Source organism: Lepisosteus platostomus, chromosome 3 (assembly GCF_059453375.1).
Source record: "Lepisosteus platostomus isolate fLepPlt1 chromosome 3, fLepPlt1.hap1, whole genome shotgun sequence".
NCBI classification, from domain to species: domain Eukaryota; kingdom Metazoa; phylum Chordata; class Actinopteri; order Semionotiformes; family Lepisosteidae; genus Lepisosteus; species Lepisosteus platostomus.
In genome coordinates this window covers 55,062,714-55,085,350 of record NC_142613.1, presented here as the reverse complement: position 1 = coordinate 55,085,350, position 22,637 = coordinate 55,062,714, and the positions used below count along the sequence as shown (strand labels likewise).

General features: G+C 38.0%; 1 long non-coding RNA gene across 1 annotated transcript; it reads left to right on the top strand.

Annotated features, from left to right (window-relative positions):
• Positions 1-256: 256 nt before the first annotated feature.
• LOC148675106 (uncharacterized) lies at positions 257-6,050 on the top strand. The gene is made up of 3 exons (XR_015935445.1): positions 257-609; positions 2,362-2,499; positions 5,696-6,050. It is a non-coding gene; the product is annotated as an uncharacterized LOC148675106 (long non-coding RNA).
• Positions 6,051-22,637: the final 16,587 nt, after the last annotated feature.

Here is a 22,637-nt window from a genome sequence, read left to right as displayed (position 1 = left end):
TAAATAAATGTATGATTTGCATGCAAAAATGCTTTTTAAGTAGTCTGGTGAATTATTTGTAACATTTTATTTTATAACTATTTTATATACAGCTTCTCAATTTTATATACATTTTGATTTTATAATTCTTTACAGATCTTGATAATACAGTGTGAAGTGAATAAAACACTTTGTTAAATAAAGAATTGTTTGCAATTTTAAAAATGGTTATTTTAATAACTGAACAAGATAAACAGACTGGGAAAACAGAAAACTGGGAAAGACAAATGTACTTCCTGAGCCCACTAAGTGTATATTAAGCACCACAGCATACATATCAAAAACATTCCTATACTTGAGACAGCTTTAAGTTGCCTGCCAACTAATTTGTGGGCTCAGTATTGTTTGCAATGAAAACAATAACAGATATGCCCACCCAGCTTATCTCTCCTCTCCAAGAATGAAGAAATAGCATTTTCATTATGTGCTGACAGCTCAGTTTCCTTTCCTTTTCAGTTGGGTCTGTCCCGCTAGAGTTTATCAGTGCTGGCTTCCAGTTTGTTTTCCTCAAGGCTTTCTCTGCAGATGTATGCTGTAATGTGAAAGCTCAGCTAAGAAAACTCAACAGAGGTACGTACACAGGGTGTGAAGGCAATCCCTTCAACAGAGGGGCACAGAGTCTGGGTGCTAGACCACTGAACATTCTAAATGGTAACGTAAAAGAAAAACCAAAGCAATGTTAAAATACATTGACTGAATATTTAAAATCTAATAAGAGAAAGTCAAATAATCAACATTTATTTAGTCTCATGTCTCTTTGGTGGAGCCCAGTAAAACGTACTTAGATCTTCCACAAATACAAACTAAATAAAAGATTACAAACATGACAAGGCCGGCCAGCCTGGCTTGCCCGTTAGTGTGCTAGCTAGCTGTTTATTGATTGAAGGAACTTGCTGAGCGTTGAAGGATAACAGCAAATATGTTTCAAAGGCTTGCAGGGACATTTTGTTCCAGACAGCATTGAGGAAAGTTGCTTTCATGGAGTAATCCATCACAGATATAACATACTTGTGTAATGGAACACTTTTTTAAAATGAATGAGAATGTGGGAAAATTGCTTTAAAGATGGTAATTTATTAATGCAAGTAACTGTATACAGACTACATACAGTAGATCACTGTATTTTTCTTATTTTTCCCCAAATGTATGTTGATTTTTAAAAAGAAATTCCTTAAACAAGTAAATTGTAATATATTACTTTTTAAAAGTACCTTTACCCAGCACTTGTCCCATGCACTCATAACCCATTGTGTGAAGTGATTATTCAGGTCTCTTGTTTGTTGTCCATTGGGTTATCTGGACTAAATGTGTCAGTACACTTCAGGGTGTAGAATGATTAAATCAGAACGCTTTGTGAAGCGTCTAAGGCTAAAGAGATGTAGTTAAGTTTTGCATTACACACCCTTAAAACCAGAAAATAACCTGTTTGCTCTTCTTTGAGCTTTTCCTGGACAGGGCAGAAATGTCCTTTTCTAACTTTAATTGCATGCAATATTTTACATGAGGTTGCACCTATGCCTACCACCAATTAAATGTTCCATCATTTAAAACCTACACTATTCCCATTTTCAAACATTTTATCAGCCTTTTCCTGAATTGTTGGGAAAAAACTGAAGACCTAAATCTTTTTATTCAGTTGTTTTAAGATCAGTGCCAAACATCTTTGCTTTTTTAAAATTAAAATCAAAATTGTTATTCTTACTACAAACTCTTGACAAACAGGCCTTCCCTCCCTTCTCTCCCTGGTACTAAAAGAAGTCAGTAAAATACATCACAGACTGTTGGCAGTTAGCAGCAAGGAAAGATTAGTAAACAAATAAAGGTAACACTTAGGAATATATATGTTTACATATAAAACATTATAATATACACAATGTATTAGTAAATACAGCACATTGTTGGGGGGTATACAGTATATAATCATTTACACATAGAGTTTCCCATTGGGAATGAAAAAATAAGTAAATATACTGTACTGTATGAAGAAAAAAGGAGTTATAGTTTAGGAGAAGAGAGAAAAAAAGGTTTTCTATCATGTACTTTGATGCAGTTGAGTAGAATTAACAGAGTTGACACATTTAAGGAAGTCACCCCAAAGGCTTTCCCTTCAAGTAGTAATAGATCTCATTCAGCAGTATCGTAAGACCTGGTGGAACACCAGGTATTAAGTGGTGTTTTAATAGCTGATTGCTTTTCCAAAGTTAAAGTAAAAGTTAAAGTCAAAGTTAAACTAAAATGCTATCATTGCTGTCTTGATAAACGTGACTTTATTCTTGCCAACATCTTCTTAAGGTTTAACAATATTTTGTATTTTCCATCTAGTAACCCACCCAACATGGAATTACTTGTTACTTCATCTTGACTTGCAGCAGTGATTCCTGTGATACAGTTGAAGAATGTGGGTGGGCACAAATTTTCCTCCATTTGTTGACTCACTGTGAGCTCCACAGAATCATGCAGGTGAATAAGCGCCAGCTGGAGGAGTGTTACATCTGTCAGTGATGTGAGTGATGTAGGAAATGGAAAGAGCTTCTGTTTCAGCAGTAGAGTCCTGGACAAGTCATCCCTACCCTACCACAGCTGCACTGTATTAATAGTGTACCACCACTTGGAAGGTCCTTGTCACGGTCAGTTAATGGCATCACTCAGACCTCAGTTCATGGCGTCTGGGCAACAGACTGAAGCCTAAGCCTGAATCAAGAGCCTTTTCTGGCTAGGCTGCTCAGGCTACTCAGGAGCCTTCTGAATTTACCCAGATTTTGTTCACATGGCTTCTAAGCATGTTACTCTTTCCTCCATTTAGAAGCTCACTCATCCAGACAGTCCAGAAGACTTTAGTACTGACCTATATAAATTATTTATTCTGTCACTTTGGTTTAGCTAGGGCTGTTGTCAAGGCAGAAACATCATTCTGTTGTTGCCACCTGGTTTTGTGTTCCTGCTTTTCACACAATGACTTTGTACCCATGCCCTTTTTATCACATACCTGTAATTATTCATTCTTCTTTTTTTTCTTCTTTGTCTAAAGTTCAGGTTTTAAAATGGGAAGGGCAGGCAGTTCGAATGTGGTGAATTTTAAAGGACAGTCTCTAGACTATTTTTCTGTGGCATGAATATATACTTACTAAAACCTAAGTTTAAAATACACAGCACAAACACAACCATTCAAGGTGGAATAAAACTTCATAAAGTACTGTAGAGAATTGTAAATAGAGTGGAAAGAGTCATTTAATTTTAATGCTTTTCAAAAGAGGGCAGTTATACAGAGTACTGTATATGTTAAAAAAAAACCTTAAGTTTGTGTGATTTCTGAAATCCAAGACGTGTCTTTTTTTACAATAAAGGAGATCGTTTTAAAACTTTTTCCTGACAAGCACCTGGTCTTTAGTCATACTGTGGAATAAATCTAATTGCACAGCAATGTACGCATACCTGCATTTCAGTGCACACTGAGTCATGATTGCTCTAACTGCTCTTGCAATATCAGACAAGAACAGCTTTGTTAGCTTTGCTAAATACTGGTTCTTATATGGTTATACATCACATTATATTTACTGTGTATACTGTATATATGGTGCTTATACTGATTAGTATAACAAGTGCTATACAGTACATCAATGTTGTGAATCTCCTTCAGATGGCTGTCAGCTCTAGGTTAGAGTGGGGCCTTCTTCCTGTTCAATATTCCAAAGCACTCATGCAAAGCAGAAAGGGCAGGTCCAGATTCAAGTTCCCTCATGTTCAGGAACAAGTGGTGACAGGGAAGGGGATGGGCAGCCTGTGAGTGTGCTCAGTGACGCTGCTGTGGCCCTGTTCACAAAGAGGGGAGTTCCCTCCGACACACAATGAGCAGCCTTCACAGAACAGGGGCAGAAATCACCTTCCAGGCACATTAGACTATCATACCATGTGCACCTGTCTGATTCATTCTCAGCTAATAGAGATTGTTCTGCCCTGTGATTTTCCAAGACCGCCTTGAAGTCACGTATTTATAGTGGCAGGACCCCAAAAAAAAGCAAACCTTGACAAACAGAAAGGCTAAAGAAGCTGGGCAAAGTGAAATGCTTTTGGAATTATTTGTTACGTGAGAAAAAATAGCTTGTATAATGCACTCAGCACATAACATTCTGAGCTGGAAGTCACCAATGTCTTTTAAAGGGTGGACTTAACTAAGTGTCTAGGGGTGACTGGCTTCCCAACACCAATAATGGAACATGATGATTGACAAATGGACAAGACATTATAGACATTACGTGCTGTATAACATATTACAGATTTTTATAACTCTGATAATATTTTACTCCATAAGTTTGCACTTGAACCTCAGCAAATGCCCATGCTTATACAGTGCTTTGTAAAAATATTCTTCCCCTTCCCAAATGTCCCATTTGGTAAAATTACAATTGATATATGTGCATGTTCTGCAGAGAACATATTTAATCAAATGTTGAATGTAAATGTTCAAACTGAACAGTTTTATAGGTGAATGAAGTTAAATGTCAGTGATATTTTGATTAGAAATATTCACTTTGAAAACATATGTATGCGTCATTTGTAATTCAACAAAATTGGAAAGTGACTGGAAGGGGTTGAATACATTGCAAAGTAATGTATGTTATATGAAAAAAAAATCATTCTCAGTAGCGCCATCTACTGCTTCAGTAACCCAACAACTCTTATATATGAACATCCACTTTCTGCTCCCTTTCCCTGGTGAGGGTCATGGCACTGCCACTTTTCCAAAGATTCCCAAAGAGCTTCACATAGAGGCAGGGACCTACTTCATCATCCACCACTGAAGTGCAGCACCCTCCTGGGTGGCACATTCTGCAACAACAAACCCACTGCAGGACAGATCAAGCAATGAAATGAGACACTGAGTTCAATTTGAGGCTCAGGTAAACTGGATTGTTCAAAACAAGAGCAGGATTGATCCAGGATGCTGGGGTTAACACCCCTACTTTTCCAAAACAGTGTTGTGGGATCTTTCACATTCAGAACGCTAGTTTTACATCCTTTATCTCAAGAATGAAACAATGGAAAACATATCACAACATATAACAGTAGTGAATGTATTGCCCTTCTCCCTTTGTTGTATTACCAATGGATATGTGACAAAGAGAATTTTCTGAAATATTATCCACTCATCTAGACTATGCAGGAAAGCAATTTAAAAAGCAAACAACATGTTAGGATATGTAGATAAAAGTGTAGAAATTAAATTGTGCGATATTATGTTCAAATTGTATAATAGATTAATAGACCAATAGGCTCTTTTGGTCAACACATTATAGATAAGATGTAACCTCCCTGAAATCAGTCCAGGATGAGTAACCAGATACTTACTGGGACTGAAGGGACACTGACAGACTGACAGAACTGAACCTATTTAGTCTTGCACGGAGAGGATTACCTGATACAATACAAGTCTTCTGAAGCCTCAAACATGTTGATAAAGTCAACCCAGCAGAATTAATCACAATTAACACTGAAATAAGAACCAGAGGACACAAGTGATACCCTAGATAAAGTACCATGGCATCTTTCAAGAAAATGCAAGTTAAGATCCTTGGGTCCGTTAGCTCCTATCAACCAAACGGGCTAAATGGGCTGAATGACCTCTTATGTTACTGTTCTTATGTTCTTATCTTTATAGGAAATACCCTGAATGACAGGGCTTAGCAGTGATGACAGGACTCCTTCCTCTGCAAGGTACAGCTGGTCAACATCAAAACCAATGAAGTTCATCCCAACATCCATCAAACTGCCACCACCCCAGATCATTATTTACACAGGTTCTTGTTTTCCACTTGTTTGGATTGCAAAAGTCTGGACTGATTTATGTGGCCTTAATGACAATTTTTCACACACTGTGAATACAGTGTCTGCTTCATGCACAGAGCATCAACATAAAACTCAAAAACATGTTTTGCTTTTCACAAACCTAAGTCAGATTCATATTTTTCTCAGCCTATGGCCACTATAAAATAAAGAAAACGAAAGATTCCTGACATAGCTTTGGAAGAGCTTTTGTTTTCATCTTTCATGCTTTGAACATAAAAGGCACATTAAAGCTTAAAAAGGCTGTAAAATTCCAAGAGTGCCTTACAACAATTATTCAGCTGAGTGAAACTTTAAATCAGGGTTGTCCAGTCCTGGACCCAGAAACCCTGTATATCTACAGGTTTTTTATTTTAACCCAGCTCTTCACAAGCTAAACATGTTGGTTGCTGTCCTATGTGAATCACTTTAACAGCTTCTCCTAGCAATTCAAAATGGTCAGAGCAGTGATGACAGAAAATATGAAAACAGTTAGTTGTTTCATATGCTCAGAAACTGAACAGTATCTCCAAAAGACTCAAGTCTTCAATCAGAATGGTTGCAAAGTGTTCAGTAATCAAGGATCCACACTGCAGAGTGAAGCTGACATGGACCAGGAAGAATGTGCATCCAACAGTTAAGACAATATACCATGTGTACATGAACCAAGGTACTGCAAGCACCTCATATGGGTAGTGAAAGACCTTTTTCTCCAGACTTTCCATCACTGAGTTATGAGGACAGGGGAATGAAATGTATCCTTAAAAATGTTTTTTTAGGAGTCAGAAGGCCTAAAAGGTATGACATACAGTATGACATATTAGTGAAGTGTCAGAGAGGCCACAGATTCTAACGTCCCACCCAACAAGTCCTCTATCCCCTTTGAAAGGGGGGCCCAAAGGAGACATTTATCTGATTAAGCACAGGAAAGAAGAAAAAATATGATTTTGCACATGGAGGACTGTCACCCCAGGAAATAATTTATTGTGGTAGTAACCTAGGAACTTAAGCAACCCCCAATGCAAGCCTCACCCTCCAACACATGTTTTAAAAATGCCACCTTTATGTTGAGTTTCAATATTTCTAATAAAGCTATTGCAGATTCTCACTTTTATAGAACTGTATATTCTTCACATTGCAGAGTTGCATGAAAGAGATGACTCAACTGAGAAAAACTGAGAAACCCAAAGTGTGAGGGTGGGCCTATCACCCTGATACGTTATTCTTCACAGAACTCCTTGGATAGTTCCGCATTTCTCACAATTAGAACTATGAGAGCTTGCTAAATTCATGTACATCCATCCATTTTCTGACTGCTTTATCCAATACAGGGTCACTGGGGGAACCTGAGTCTATTCTATCAAACAACAGGTGCAAGACAGGAAACACCCTGGACGGGATGCCAGTCCATTTCAGGGTACAGACAAACACACACACAGTCACATCATGGACAATTTTCCCAAAAGCCAATTAACCCACTAGTATGTCTTTGGACTGTGGGAGGAAACCAGATCGCCTGGAGGAAACCCATGTGAATGCAGGGAGAACGTACAAACTCCATGCAGAGAATACACCAGAAACTGAGCCAAGGGCTGGGATGCCAGTACTGCGAGGCAGCAACACTAATCAATGTACGACCTGATTTGATTTACTGGTAGGCCAGTAAGAAAAACAGGGACAAAAATTTAACATATAATAATAACGGCTATTGCGTTGCATCATGCAACGCAATAGCCGTTTATACCAAATTATTGAAGAGGGATATGATGTTTAGACAGAGTTCATGGATCAGTAGTATGACTGCAACGGAGCAGCCTTGTCTCAGCCATCTGTGATGGTATGGGCAGCAGGTAAACTCTTACCTGCATTTGTGTGACGCAGAGGGAGTAAGATCTGCAGTGTCTTTTTTGATCATTGTTCTCTATATAAATCTCCTTTTCTTAATGTCTCTGTGTCTAGTCATTAGTTAAGGCAATTTACCATTAGACCACAGGGGAGGTTAAATATTTTCAGTGAGTTTGGAAAAGGGAAAAGCGGACTGGCTCTCTCTTCAATTTAAAAAAAGAAAAATATGGCTAGCTTGCCATGATGAGTGTTGTTAAAGAGGAGAAGCACAGTGCTGCTCTTCCATCATTTAAGCTAACATTTACTGGGGAATATAGACCAAGTCGAGGCGCCAGGCCAGAGCTCCAGTTGTACAATTCCCCAGGGTCATCATAAACGTCGCACCAAGTGGGGTGCAGAGACCTTGCTTTACAGAGGATTTACCTGTATGTGCAGAGGTCCTCCACATGATGTGGAGACCTGCCACACTGAAAAATTGACAGGCTGCTTTACTTGTTTTGCATTTGTGAAAACAGGTTTCAGCAGTCCTGTTTTTCTCAAACCACATGGTATTAAGCCGTTTAGATTCTTTTGTCAGTTGTGGTAGGGGAAATGAATTCCCATGTCCTGTTCTTGTTTGTTTTCTCCTACTTCAAAACTGAAGTCAGACATATACAGCACGCTTAGATACAAAGGTTTATTCCATGCTGGAAAGCAAAAAGAAAGAAAAAAACAAGGTTTTGGCTGTTTAAGCCTTCTTTCTTTTTACTTTTCAGAATGGAATTAGCTTCTAAGAACATAAGAAGGGTTACAAACCTTTTTTGGTCCTGCCCTTTGTAGCTCACAAAATAACACAACTCCCCATTCGAAACTCATACTGTATATACAGTATATGCAGCTGGTGATGTATTTAAATTGTGTATTTAAATTAAATTCCATCATTGATTTTTATACACCGTGATGTCATGTTTCATGATTAATACCAGGCATTTGCTTTACTAGGCTTGAGAGAGAGATAAAAATGTGCAAAATATTGACTTAGCTATTGAATGTACTGCAGTGTAACAAAAAAAAGGTACCCTATTAGTGATGTAACAACTTTTCTTTCACTGATAAATGAAGGAATAACTCACTCATTAACCATATAGATTATTAATCCTGAATAGTTATTTCCAAATATTACATCTTGCTATGGAATATGTGCATATGGTATTCACAAATGCTTCTCCTACACTATTATCACTAGGAACACTAACCTGCATTCAGGTGTCCCAAAAGAACTTTGGGCTTGGCATGAAAAACAGGCCACCCCCATAAAGTATTGATGCTATGAGAGAGTGCACATTAACTTAACTAAAACTAAAACTCCTGATAGTATCTCTGAACTGCAGGTCACATATTTCCTCATTCACTGCTTTTAAGAGATCAGGTGCTAACCTGACAGGATAGATATAGTACAAGGTAGGTAGAACCCCCGAGGAGGAGGTCCTGTCAAGATAATGATTCAGTGTCAGTTTCTGTCTCAGGCAAACCAGTGATTCACCAGTGGCTGTTGTTGTGGGTTGTCTTTGTTAATTAATTTATAATTTCTCATGTTGCTGTTGATGTTGGAAGTACAGTACATATGCAAATATTAACGGGCACATTATGTGTTTTGGTTTCATTTTTAAGGGAACAAAAAATACATTCAAATTTTCTGTTATTTTAAAAAGGGCTTTTAGTTGGTTCGTTTTAGTACTGAACAATCATGCCACTGATACATTTCCCCTTTTGTCATTTTAAAAGGAATTTTTTATTAATTACTAAAAGACATGCAAACCCTTCTCATTTTCTAAGCAGGTTTATACTTTTATAAGCTCTCTAATGCGGCACTGTGTTTAGCATTGCTGTCTCGTAGCACTAGGGCCTTGGGTTCAGTTCTCGGGGTGCTATGTGGGTGGAGTTTGTATGTTCTTACTGTGTTCATGTGAGTTACCTCCAGAGCCTCCAGTTTTCTCCTGTAGTCCAAAGACATGCAGTACTGGTAGGTTAATTGGCTTCTGTGGAAACTGGCCCTGGTATGAGTGTGTTCGCGTTTGTGTGCTCTAAGGTTTTAACCTGTCTTGTACCCATTATTGCCAGGACAGGCTCTGGTGATACCTGTCACCCTGTACTGAGTAAAGCAGTTTGAATGCATTCAGAAATGAATGGATGGATAGTTCTCTAGAATCTTTATATTGTAAAGAACACAAGAAGATGAGAAAGGTTACAAATCAGTGTGCATTTTGGTGAGAATGGACTGCACATGATTAGACTCCAGAATTAGACAATGTATTTTTCATGCATTTTCTTAGGTAAGGTAATTGCAGATACATGACTGTCATACTTTATCTCCTTCTTTGGGATTATAAGGATTGCGTATCACCTGTGCACAACATGGGCTTGGTACCACAAAGCTTTTAACATTGATTTGTCAATGTAGGCCCATTTGGCCCGTCTTATTTGGTAGTTAGTGAATTGATCCATGGATCTAATCCAGCTACTTATTGAAAGCAGCCAGGTTTCAACAATATGACTGCACAGGTTGTTCCACACTCCTACAACCATTTCTGTGAAGAGGTGCCTCCTATTCCTGATTTTAAATGCACTTTCACATTTTAAGTGCATTGAAAACCAAGAAGTATGAAGAATAAAGAAATATGCTAGATTGACTGTCAATGCTCTTGAGTGTTTTTAAAAATTGTATTAGAAATTAAAAAGATTCAGTTCCTTATAACATATGACTTTTTCTTCTCTGGCACTGCTCAGGTGATAGAGTATTAAATCAAGCTCATATTTGACAGCACATACTAAAAGTTTGTAACAAGACTTACCAAAAGACATCTAGGTATGTTGTGTGCATTTCAGAGTCACACAAAATCACATTGTGAGTGCAACACTGTAAATATCTTCTTAATCTCTCACATACACAAACTAACGAAAAAGAATTTCACAAACTGAAGAAATACCGTAGTTTACAGCTGTTGAAACCACTTTCTTCAAGAGAAAGGCATCCACTTAATTGGGCACATCAGGTATTATGTTTGCTCTTTAAAACATTGAACCCTAATTTTTTTTCTTTTGAATAAAAAATGCCTGAATAGCAAAGTGTTGATTTCAGGGTCTATTGAAGCAGCTTATATTGGTTTCCAGTGCTCTCTGTTTTCAGCTTAAACCTGCTTATGTAAGACCTGTATGATTTACAGAATGTTTCTCCATGCCTTACCGTTTCATATAAAGACTTCAACTCAAAAGGCACAAAAGCCTCATTCATAAGAGAGTGGAATTTGAGGTTATGTCTTGGAGGAGCAATATGGATTCAGACATAGTACAATTAAAACCCTTGAGGTGTAATGTTACAAGAAATAAACACTGCTTTATAGCCAATAAGCTTCTATACTGGGTTATACTGTAAGTGTAGTCATCTTTTTACAGAAGAAGATGGGGAAGTGCAGTTTCGTGCATCCTACACATTTTCATCATTCAGTAGAAATATAGTCAACACAAAAGTTAAAAAGTAATGTATATACAGTGCCTTACAAAAGTATTCACCCCCCTTGGACTTTTTCACATCTTATTGTGTTACAGCATGGAACCATGATGTATTTAACTGAGAATTTTTGCCACTCATCAACACAAAGTACTCTATAATGTCAATGTGAAAAAAAAATCCGGACATTTTGCTAAATTAATTAAAAATAAAAAACAGAAAATAACTGAACGCATAAGTATTCACCCCCTTGCTTTGAAACAGCTTAATTACCTCTGAAGCTCTGAACAGCGTTCTGTTTGAGTCACCACACCACAAATAGCATATTTTAGCCGTAGACGTTCAAAAGCATTAATTAATGTTCTAATTGGGATTGTAATATATGGCAAGGTAAAGGGAGTAAAATTGTATTTAAATATGTTATGTGGACTACTTAACAGTCAGTACAGTAGTTATAACTGCAAACTAAGGGAATTCATTTCAAGACAGAGAATAGGAAATGGCCCTTTACACAAAGAGTTTACACAAGGGAAATCTTTCATTTGGGCGGCAAAGGAAGATTCTTAAGATGGGTGACTTTCTTCAAACATCATTTCATCCAGTATTGTGATAAAACTGTACAGTTTTCTTAATGAGGTCTTACCATGCATGTATAGTTTTAATATAACTTCCCAGACTAGTCCTCAGACCTTTCAGGTGTGAGGAACCATATGAGCAAGATGGGCTAAATGGGCTTAGTGTAGTTTGCAACCATTCTCAAGTTAAAACATCCTAACTGAATGTCTTTAACAATAACTCTATATGACAGGACGTACTTCGCATGTGCCAGCAAGCTGGGTGTTGTAATCTTCTATCCTAGTAGAGAAATAGTCAATTACATCATTTTCTCAACATACAGTAAGACGTGGACAAAAGGCCTCCAATTAAGTATATTTCTTAAGGGGAGGTAGTACATCTCCTTGGTTACCATCTCAGCATGAGACTCATGGCTCACATCAGGATCAATTATAATCCTTAAATTTCTCACCTCGGGTGACTGCATTAATCTAAGCCTGTGAAAGGAAAATGTGTAAGTTGGTACAAGTCACTTTCCAAAGAAGATAATAAGCCTGTGAGAGGTACACCAGTGAAGTTATGGAAAGCAAATCTTTAGGTAGCCTGGATAAAAAAAAAGTATTCTCGAATTATTGTGTGTGTGGTCTTAATCTTGGATTAATCTTTGCATTTATGTATTCTACCCATTACACCCATTGAGCTTTAAGGACACCAAAACACTTGACATTCCATTTAATCATTTTGAAAACCAGGAAGTGCCACAGGTTTTGTATTGAAATGACAGAGGCTGTAACTTCATCCACTTTTCTTGATCACTGTTCTTTCTGACTAATACTGCAGATCATTTCTAATATCTGGTAATATCTGGTAGAGTAAAGAGACGGTCTTTAATTAAATCTCTATTTAAGCAAGCTTTCCTGATGTGTGTGTGAGAGATTTATTTAGTGATTCATGCTGTTTGGGAATAAAGAGGTTAGAAGACCGACTTGAAGATCCCATCAGAAATACTAATTACATAGTTCCTCTGTTGTAAGAACCCGCTGAACCTTAGACTAATACCACAAAATTTCAGAGAACAGATTTCTTAAATTGGGAAACAGAAGGCCTCCCACATGAACTCTGGAGCCTGTTACGCTTGTATTTATTCAATTTAATTTTTAAATTTATTCAATTTTTCTGTTTCCTTATTTCATTGAAAGGATTGTGGTTTTTTTGGGACATGAGCATACTTTCACAGTCTCCAATAAAACTATTACAGTACATTGTATGTGTAGTGATTCTAATAAATTGAAGAAAGTATTGGTATTTACATTATTAAGCAGACCTTAAAACGTTTTAAAAAGTATCACCAAGTAAGATCCCAAACCTAAGACAGCACACTTAAGGTGTGCCCCTATAGTACCTGAAACCTGAAAAATCTGAACATATACCGAAAAATTAATATGTGGTAACTCTCTTTGGAGTCTGATAATTTTTTATTTAAGCTTTGAATAAACTTTTTTTATGATGAAACTACTGTGGTAAATGCTGTCATTGGAAACCCAGTCTTCCTGCGGTTCTGAGATAGATAAGAAAAGGTTCTCATGTCAGCAAACCACAGCAAGGAGTCGTGCCAGCATAAGATCCAAGACTGCACTGCAATTGGGGTACTACAATACCAATGGCATACACCTGCAACACAGCAACACAGGCACTTTAGAATAGACCAACCTGGAAAATCCCAAGACAGAAAGTTGTTTTGATGTTCACATGTATTGTACTAAAAAATATCATGTACACTGTTGATATTATACAATATTTCTACAATTCTTTGGATGTGTCTGTTTAAGATGTCATGCAAATGAATATCATTCTTAGTAAGTTACACTTTCTCTCACAGTGGAACAGGGTTCATAATGATACAGTGTACAGTTTCTTGGCAGCTTCTCTATGTTTCATATTATGAAATAAAACTAGATTACCTGTATATAAGAGTATTGTGGAATTGTGGACAGGGCTCTTGACTCCAGACCATAGGGTTGTGGATGCAAATTCCAGTTCAGTATTTCTAATTAATCAAATTGTAATTAATCTGATGGGACAACAAGAATAAAGGTGTAGCACACTTAAGAAGTTGGCATTAACTAGTCTGGCTGTGGAAATGATGGCGTTGGCAGAAGCGTTGGAGATACATCAACCCCTTTCCCATGCAAGGAATGAATGAGGGAGGCAGCTTTAAGGTGAAGTTGGGGTGGAAGGTAGGGTGCTGGAAAAGATTGAGACAAAGAGTGCAATTCAGAAGAACATATACATATAGCAAGAGGGCATTTATGACACACTTTCCATTTCGAATAGTTTTTTTTCTAAGCATATGATTTAGAATTCTAGAACTAGAAATATGATCATACTACATTTCTGACAGAGTTATTAATGTTGCAATGATAAAAATAAACCTACCCAGGTGTACTCCTGAAAACTTTATTTATGCAAAATAACAAATTTCAAAGTGAAAGGTAGTTAATAAATAGTTAATCAGATCACAGATAAAGGTGCTTATAGCCCAATGGGTAGAATTTAAATACTAAAATGTTTTGAACATAGGTCCTGTTTAATTTGCACTTTCTCTTTTTTTTGTTCTTGGAGTGTTTTTTACAATGGTGGAATTATTATGAAACAGTTGAAGAAATCTAAGCGTTTAGACTGTACTTGGAGCAAAGAAAACATTGTGTCTCCTAGTCTAGTCTGTGTTATCAACAACACATAATCCCACGGTAAATTTCTGTTCTGTTTGACCTAGGATGGTAAAGAAAATAATGACCATTGTAGGAAAAAAAACACTGGCCTGCTGCCAGAAAAGCTAAACATTAGTTTTCTATGTTATAGAAAAGGTGGGAGGATATCTGGCAGTCTTTTCTTCCTAGATTTTTTTTTATTTACTCTGGGAAGGTAATAGGAGAGTTATGTTTGAAAAGAGCCCTTTTTAAATAAACAGTTGTGCCTTACAACTGAATAGACACAACTGACAATAAACAAAGGGATGACAGAGGGTAAGGTTGTTATGGGATTTTCTTTGCTTTTCTTAATTAAGGTCTGTGTCTGGCTCATATCTTATGAGCTATTTAAACAAACCTCCCAGTTTATGATTAACTTGTACAGACTTTCAGTGTGGTGGAAAATTAGGGCCTACCTCATTTATGCCAATAAAAAAGACAAAGGTGTCATGATAATAAACCCAGCTTTAGGAGATGTTTTGGAAAAGCACTGTGCCTTTAAAACTCTGCAAAAGGATAAAGTTGATGACTGAGAAGGTACTCACTCTCTCTGTCATAAAATAATACTTAAAGGCAGGCTGTAGGAGGACAATATAAAAGGGGTGCCCTCTATGAACCTTAAAGAAACAAGGAGTTTTTTGTTATGCAGTAGCATAAAATAAAAAGCCGTAATTCGTTCACAAAAATGCTGGTAAGTAAATTTCATATTTATTATCATTTCTTATTTGGACAAATTCCCAATTTTTATATTTAAATTTAGATTTGCCTAATACCTCATTTGTTTATGAATCCAAATATTAATAATATTAAGCTGTGTCATCTTGAGCATGCAGACACCATGCAAGTTAAACAGGTCTTTGATATAATTAATTACATAGCCACATCACATGCACTAAGGAGACTACAATGTAAACACTTATGGTTCAAGTTTTCAGATACATCCTGAAGAAAATATGAACTACATTCAACTAAAAACACCTCTCAGCAAGGCCAGTGACAGAGAGTTCACTCACCCCCATCAGTAAATAATGAGGTGCATGTGCTGGTTTTATCACATCATTTTAAAACACACTATCAGAAAGAAAATGCCTAACCTTCTTGTTACAGATTTACCCAGTATAAAAGTATAAAACATTGCAATTGAAAAACATTGTAATAATGAAACCTTTTTTACAATATTGTGCTGCCACTTCATTCTCAAGTCTTGCCCTTCAGGTCTGCATGTGTAAGGAAAGGGGAGCAGAGAGAACCTGTTCACCTCAGTTTTTTATGAAGCCAGTTCAAACTGCATGATTTAGACAGGTTTTTGGAAGGACAGTGAGATGGCAGTGTAGCATTGACACAAGGCTAAGATGGGGATTAGAAAAATATTTTCTAATATTTTCATCACACCTGAAGAAGGCTCCATGGCCGAAACGTTGTGTTCTCTTTCTTCTTTTTTTCAGCATGGAATAAACCTATTACTTGTTCCTTTAGAAAAATATGGTAACATTTGTGTTTTACCATAACAAAGACTTGATGTGGCCACTTCAGTCATGTTTTGTTTTCATGGTTTCCTGTATGGGTAAATAGAGGAACAGGAGTGTGGGATCCCAGTGGAATCAAACATTATTAGTCAGCAATTTCTTTCTGTTTCAAAGAAAATCCATTGTAAGGATTCATGGGGATTTCCCTGGAAAACTGTCAGCATTAGACTGAAGAACACACTGTTTTACTGGCAGCACTGCAATGCCACTGTCCACATGGAATATCTAAATTTGCAGTTTTACTTTTTGATATTGTTTAGTGCTATCTCTCACTGTAATTCTGTGAGTTAGGCCTTCTTGAGAGAAGCCTCCCAAAAGTGAAATAACTCACAACAACAGATTCCCACCAAACAAAAACTAGGTTAATTGAAGAACGCAGACACCATATGTCAGATTTTCTTAATATGAAGAGGCTAAACTCACCTTTTGAATATCTCCAGGTGCTCTTTATATACTTGAAACCTCACCTCCTATTAACTACAGGCTTTCCTACTCAGTCCCTGCACTCATTCCACCATTTCCTATATTGGCTTCTGGCAGCCATTTTGTCAAATAGTCCTATACCTACAGTATACTCACAATCCTACACACCCAAAGCGCCATAAACCCACAATGAAAATTTAAAAAAATCACAAATCACAACTATTTACAAGCCTGAATGATTATACAGTATATATATATATTACTACTTATTTTATACACTCAGTTTTACCAACTACTTTATCATTGGTGGAGGTCTTAGTGAGGTGGAACCTAGCCTCAGGCAGAGGGTGGACAAGGCAGGACCATGTGCTGAAAAAGGACAGCAGTCCTATACAAGGCACACAGGGGACAATTCAGAGATGTCTGGCAACATCAACAGCATACCTTTGGACTGCGGAAGTAAGGTAAATAAGTACCTGGAGGAAAGCAATGCAGACATGGGAGAAATGTACAAATTCCACACAGACAACACATTCTGGAATCAAATCCAGAGCTCAGGAACTGAGAGGCAGCAGCAGTAACCACCAGTAACCATATTTTATATTAAAGAAAACATTAAAAGTACAAAATTTAAAAAATTCTGCTGCTGTTTGGTGTTGCCATCTATGCTTCCTGATGGCCAAATATTCTTATTAGCCAGGTTGTGGGTTAATTTGATGGTTCAGAACTGTGACAACATTTGTGGTGTGATCATTTCTTATTAATTATTACATTTCCAATAACATCATATAGAGCTCTATGGAGAATCAGTGAACCAATTCAGAGAAGAAACCTGCAAAAGAAAAGCTATCCTTCTCTGCTAGAACAGCTCACAGTAGATGGTAGTTGTAACAGTAGGAATCCATTATGTAGAGTTTTGCTTGAGATGGCTTTATTCACACAGTTCAGGTGCAACCTACTGAAATAATGTGAAAATTACAAGTGGTCTGAACTATGTGAACTAACAAGCTCCTGTGTTTTCCATACCAAGAGCATTAGGAATGTAACTGCCAGACACTGCACATGCATATACCTGTACCATTCTGAAATCTCTAAAAACCAAACAAGATCTTTTACTTCAAGTATTAATGTCAAACATTTTGGATTTTTGTTGTACCAAATATAGTAATTAATTCTGTTCTGAAGAGAATAAGGAAAGGATAGAAGTTCACATCAGAACTTTAGAATATGATTCAATGCATTCCAATGTGTCATTAAAATCCTTTTTAAAAGTATAAAACTATCAAATCACAAAAGACAAAACATATTTACAACATCAAGTTATTTAAAGGCTATGACCTACAAAAGCCGTGTTAGTTATGTGGTTTTGTATATTTTAGGTGAGGATGCCAAAGCTGCAGAATGAGACCTGAGGCCTCCAGTCGTCTTGGTCTCCGTGTCCTTGGATCAAGATGGTGTTCTTTCAACATGGGTGGAAGCTGGCATGCAAGTTTCATGCACAGGCACCCTCCATCCAAAGCACATTCTGCAGGTCCTTCAGTGACCAGCGAATGGTGACGGAAGTAGGTGTAACAAAACAGTTAATTCAGACCCTATGCAGAAGACACGATCCAGGGAAAAGTGAAGAAACACGGGGAAAAGATCATGCAGGATACGGGGATGAAAACAGGGGGCGTGTCCTTGGTGGGCTGGTGTTCAGGGGAGGTGTGGCCAAGGCAAACAATCCGGGAGAAAATCCAAAGGGGAATCCAAATGAAAGCAAAAGTCCAAAACAGGGCGGTCCATCAAAGACAAACAAGATTTAAAAACAGGAACCGGATCGGAAACCGGTGGGAAACAGGAACAGGAACAGAGAATAAAACCTTAACGGGACCAGGCGCTTCCAGGTCCCGGACTCGCACGATACAGAGATCAAATGCAGATCCCCAAATAAAGTGAGCACCTGGCTTTTAAGGAGAACCGAAAGGGGGTAGAACAGGGAGCAGGAGCAGGTGATGAGTAGAAAACAAGGAAGGCCTGGAGCGTCCTTAAGAGGAGGGGTCTACAAATGTGACAGTAGGACAGTGATGTCTGGAAGCTCCAAGCCATGAACTAGCACAGAGAGGTGACTGATACAAAAGGACAAGGATTGAGGCAGAAGTGCATTTCAGCAGATGTAACTGTGATTGAGCAACCCTTTTCAGCATCTGCTCTGCTCACTCTTTCAGGGAAAGAGGCTACAAAAATGCACTAAACATAGTTGCCACCTCACTCATGACTAGATAGCAGCTTTTACAGGAATAATTTCTCACTGGTTAAAAAATGTGAGAATTGGTAGAGATGCCAGTCTATTGACAAGGAAGAAAATGGGGCAAAGCACCACTGATAGCATTCCTCTCCTTACCATATTCCCATAGCATGGGCTATGACCATGTTACCAATGGTATTGGTATTACCAATACCCTGTTTCACCACAAAGATTCAAAACATACTGGCAACACACACAGGTTAATTGTTCCTCATCTGTGCCCAGAATCACAAGAGTGAATCACAATGGGTTGGTTTATTGATTTCCATTTCACTGGAGAATTGGCAGGAGCTTTTGACTGCTGGTCCGATCGTTCCATATATTCGGCCACGTCTATCAAACTGGCTCCCAGACAATGCCTGTACAAGAAGAATTATCCATAGAAAGCAACATCCACAGCAGTGAGGAATCCAACCAAAAAAAGTGTTTTCAAGAATACATTAGGGAAAATCTCTCAGGCCTCAACGGAGAATGGAAAAAAAGTGTTCTACCCGGGAAGACATTAAGACCGATATCGCCAATGCCTGCAAGGGACTTTTTGATTTTATACGATTTCTTAGACAGAAAAGAGCAAGCCTTTCATGACCTTATTGATCAACAGTACAAAACTTCCTGTGTGTGTGGCAGAGTGACCGAAACTGCAAGAATCTGACACAGCAACAAGCAGTGGCAGAGTTTCAAAGAAGAACTTATGACATGAAGAGTAGGTACAGGGAATTCAACATCTTGCAGACATTATATTGGTTTCTTTACCACCACATGGATTGTATACAAGAGTACCGAGGACCAGTCTTTTTAAGACCAATGGAAGGGGGAGACCTGATTAAAGAAATGAAGCAGTCAATAACTGCTGGATGGGGGATTTTAAAGATCTACTCAGCCAGCTAAACTACTGTATACCTTATGATCCACTGTCCAGAAAACTATATTTAAATCCATTCCCCAACACCCAATTAGAAATGAGTTCAGGTGACGGTTGCCAGCACATAAATAAAGAACAGCGGCTGATAACACTACACATCCTAGCTTATCAGAGTTCTAGAATGATGAGGTCATCCAGATGATGTCAAGGATGATATAACTGTGTCAATCTCCATGAAAGTGGACAACATCAATTGTGGAAATTACAATAGGGTCTCTCAGATGTCCATTGTAGAGAAGATTATTATAGAAGAATTCTCCCAACTCATTTCTCATCTTAGCTTCCTTCTCCTGTTTAATAATGTATGAAACAATCCTCATTATTGGATCAGTTACAGAGCTCTCTGAAGTGTGATATTTCTGAATGCCATGGTCAATTTGTTGAGAGCAAAGCTCAGCCCTGGAGTACAGCTGATACACATATACTGTAGGATGGAAAATTACTCCAACAACTTCTGTCCCAAACTTCAATCATCGAACTCCAGTACACTGAAGATGAAGCAGCAGCTCACATGCTGAAACAGTTCCATACTGCAACCTTCACATACAGTATATAATCCTTACCCTCTGACAGTCTGGGGTGATACTCATCTATGTCTTCCTTTAGACATCCTCTTTTCATTAGCTCCTTAGAAGTGAGGAAAGCTTGTGGTGTACAAACAATTTGAAACATAAGGTGCTTTCTACTTTAGTGGTAAAAATTAATGAATATTCCTGACAGATTTGAAAATAAGATTTGTGTGTCGTTTTTTTTGTCTGGTAAATAAATAAATGGTCCTGTCTTCTATGATGCCATGTGTTTCTGCCCTTAAACCATACTGTGCCAGGAACAAAGTAGCCATGTGACATCATTTATTTCCCTGATGACAGGGAGAAATGCTGTTATCTTTCATTCATTTGCTTGATAAGTAAATCAGTGAGAGAGCCTTATTTCTAATTTTAATTTTTAAGTTTTAATTATTTTATTTTGTTACGCTCCCTGCATTATAATTGGTGTTTAAGCTTGACTGTCCCAGAGAGACTTTATAACATTATAACGGCGGCAAGAGAATTTTCCTTTTAAAAGGACAATACATTACAGGGCAACATCCCACAGCAGATCAAAATAGCATGTCAATAATAGGCACATATGCTACACATACTGTACAACTACCAAAAAACACTGGGGTATTTCTCCTGCAGCCAAAGAGACATAACTATAGTATATGAATCCAGAGTTGACTCAACAGCAAGAGGCCACTGCTATGAAATCAGCTTGGACAGAGGAGTAATCTCTTGTGTGCCGAGGCATTTGTGAATTATCCATTGGGCTCAGCGTGGGAGTTCCTTCCTGGAATTCGTATATCAAGGTAACATGTTCAAAACAGAACCGATTCCATTCCTTCAACATGCCTGTGTACAACGTTCCTGTTAGACCCCAGGACTATTCTGGCCAATTATCCGAACTGTTTCCATGGCAGCAATTTTCACTTTTGTAAAGTGGTGACCAGAATTTTATATAAACAGATGATTCTACCAAGAAACCCTACTTGTGAGGGTGGGCATTTCACCCTGATATGGCATTCTTCATAGAACTCCTTGGATAGTTCTGCATTACTTACCATTAGAACTACGGGAGATTTCTAAATTAACATACATTCACCCATTTTCTAGCTGCTTTATCCAATACAGAGTTGTGGGGGAGCTAGAGTCTTTCCTGGCAAGCATCGGGTGCACGGTGGAATGCAACCCATAGGCACAAACATGCACATACTCACAGCAGGGCCAAATTATCTGGAAGTCAATTAACCCACTAATATGTCTTTGGACTGTGGGAGGAAACTGGAGCACCCGGAGGAAACCCACGCAAGGGCAGAACATACAAACTTCATTCAGAGAGCACCCCAGGAATTGAGCCCAGGGCCCCTGTATTGAGATGCAATGCTAGTCACTACACTACGATGCCGTTACTCTAAGTGCCATTATTAATTTGTCTTGTATGTGCAGGAGCAGGGTCCGCCTTATCACACTATTCAGTTTAGGAGCCTTTTGGCTAATGTGGTAACAAGGTCGATACAACCATTTAACTGGCCGGACTGCCAGCTCCGATATTTTGAAAGCCTGTTTAAGAACTCAGGTGGGTAGCTGCGTCAGCATGCGTACGCTGCAAAGGAACAAGTAATAGGTTTACACATTTTCTTTCTGGGGTTAAACAGGTGCTTAACTATTGTTCACATATTTGATTAAATCCTGTTTCTAGTTCCTATTAAACAGCATTTGTGTTACTTTTAACTTTCTTTAATAAACGGTTTTACACTAAACGTTTTATGTAATGTCATCATTACAACGACCTTTATAGTGAGATGGGACAAATGCAAAAGCAATAAAAACAAGAAGAATTCAATTATTTCTCCCAATCATGCCCCTCCAGATCTCTCCATTATTCCCCACGTGAGTGTTGAAATCTCCTGGCAGGACTAGAGAGTTGGTACTTTATCGAGTACTGCATCCACCATCTCTAAGAAGGCCAAATACCAGAACAGTTGTTATGTGCATAAGCACAAACAACAGTCGGTGTTTTCCTCACTACAACTTGTAGTACAAGCTGAAGTCACATTGAGGTGACCCTCTCATCCAGTGGGACAAATTCCAGTTGTGGAGCACCCAGCCAAGGACTCATGAGTATGCCAACAATCGCCCTGTTGGATTCCAGCTTTGGAGGACTGGAAATTTTGAATTATCAATTTATTGGTTGATTCATTGATGTGTTCATTGACTAGCTCATTGAACCATTGACTTAACTTGGAAATCTGCTCCAAAGCTCCCTGGGGTACTCGAGCCCCTCCACCACAACAAGGTCACGAACTAAGAAAAGGCTGACAAGTTTCAATTACTCAAAATGGTCTTTTTAATTGATATTGCTTGCTACATATCAGAGCAGTTTCCATTTTTAATAATATCAGAATACAAAGTAGAGCATTAACCTACTGCTTTATTCCTCAGTC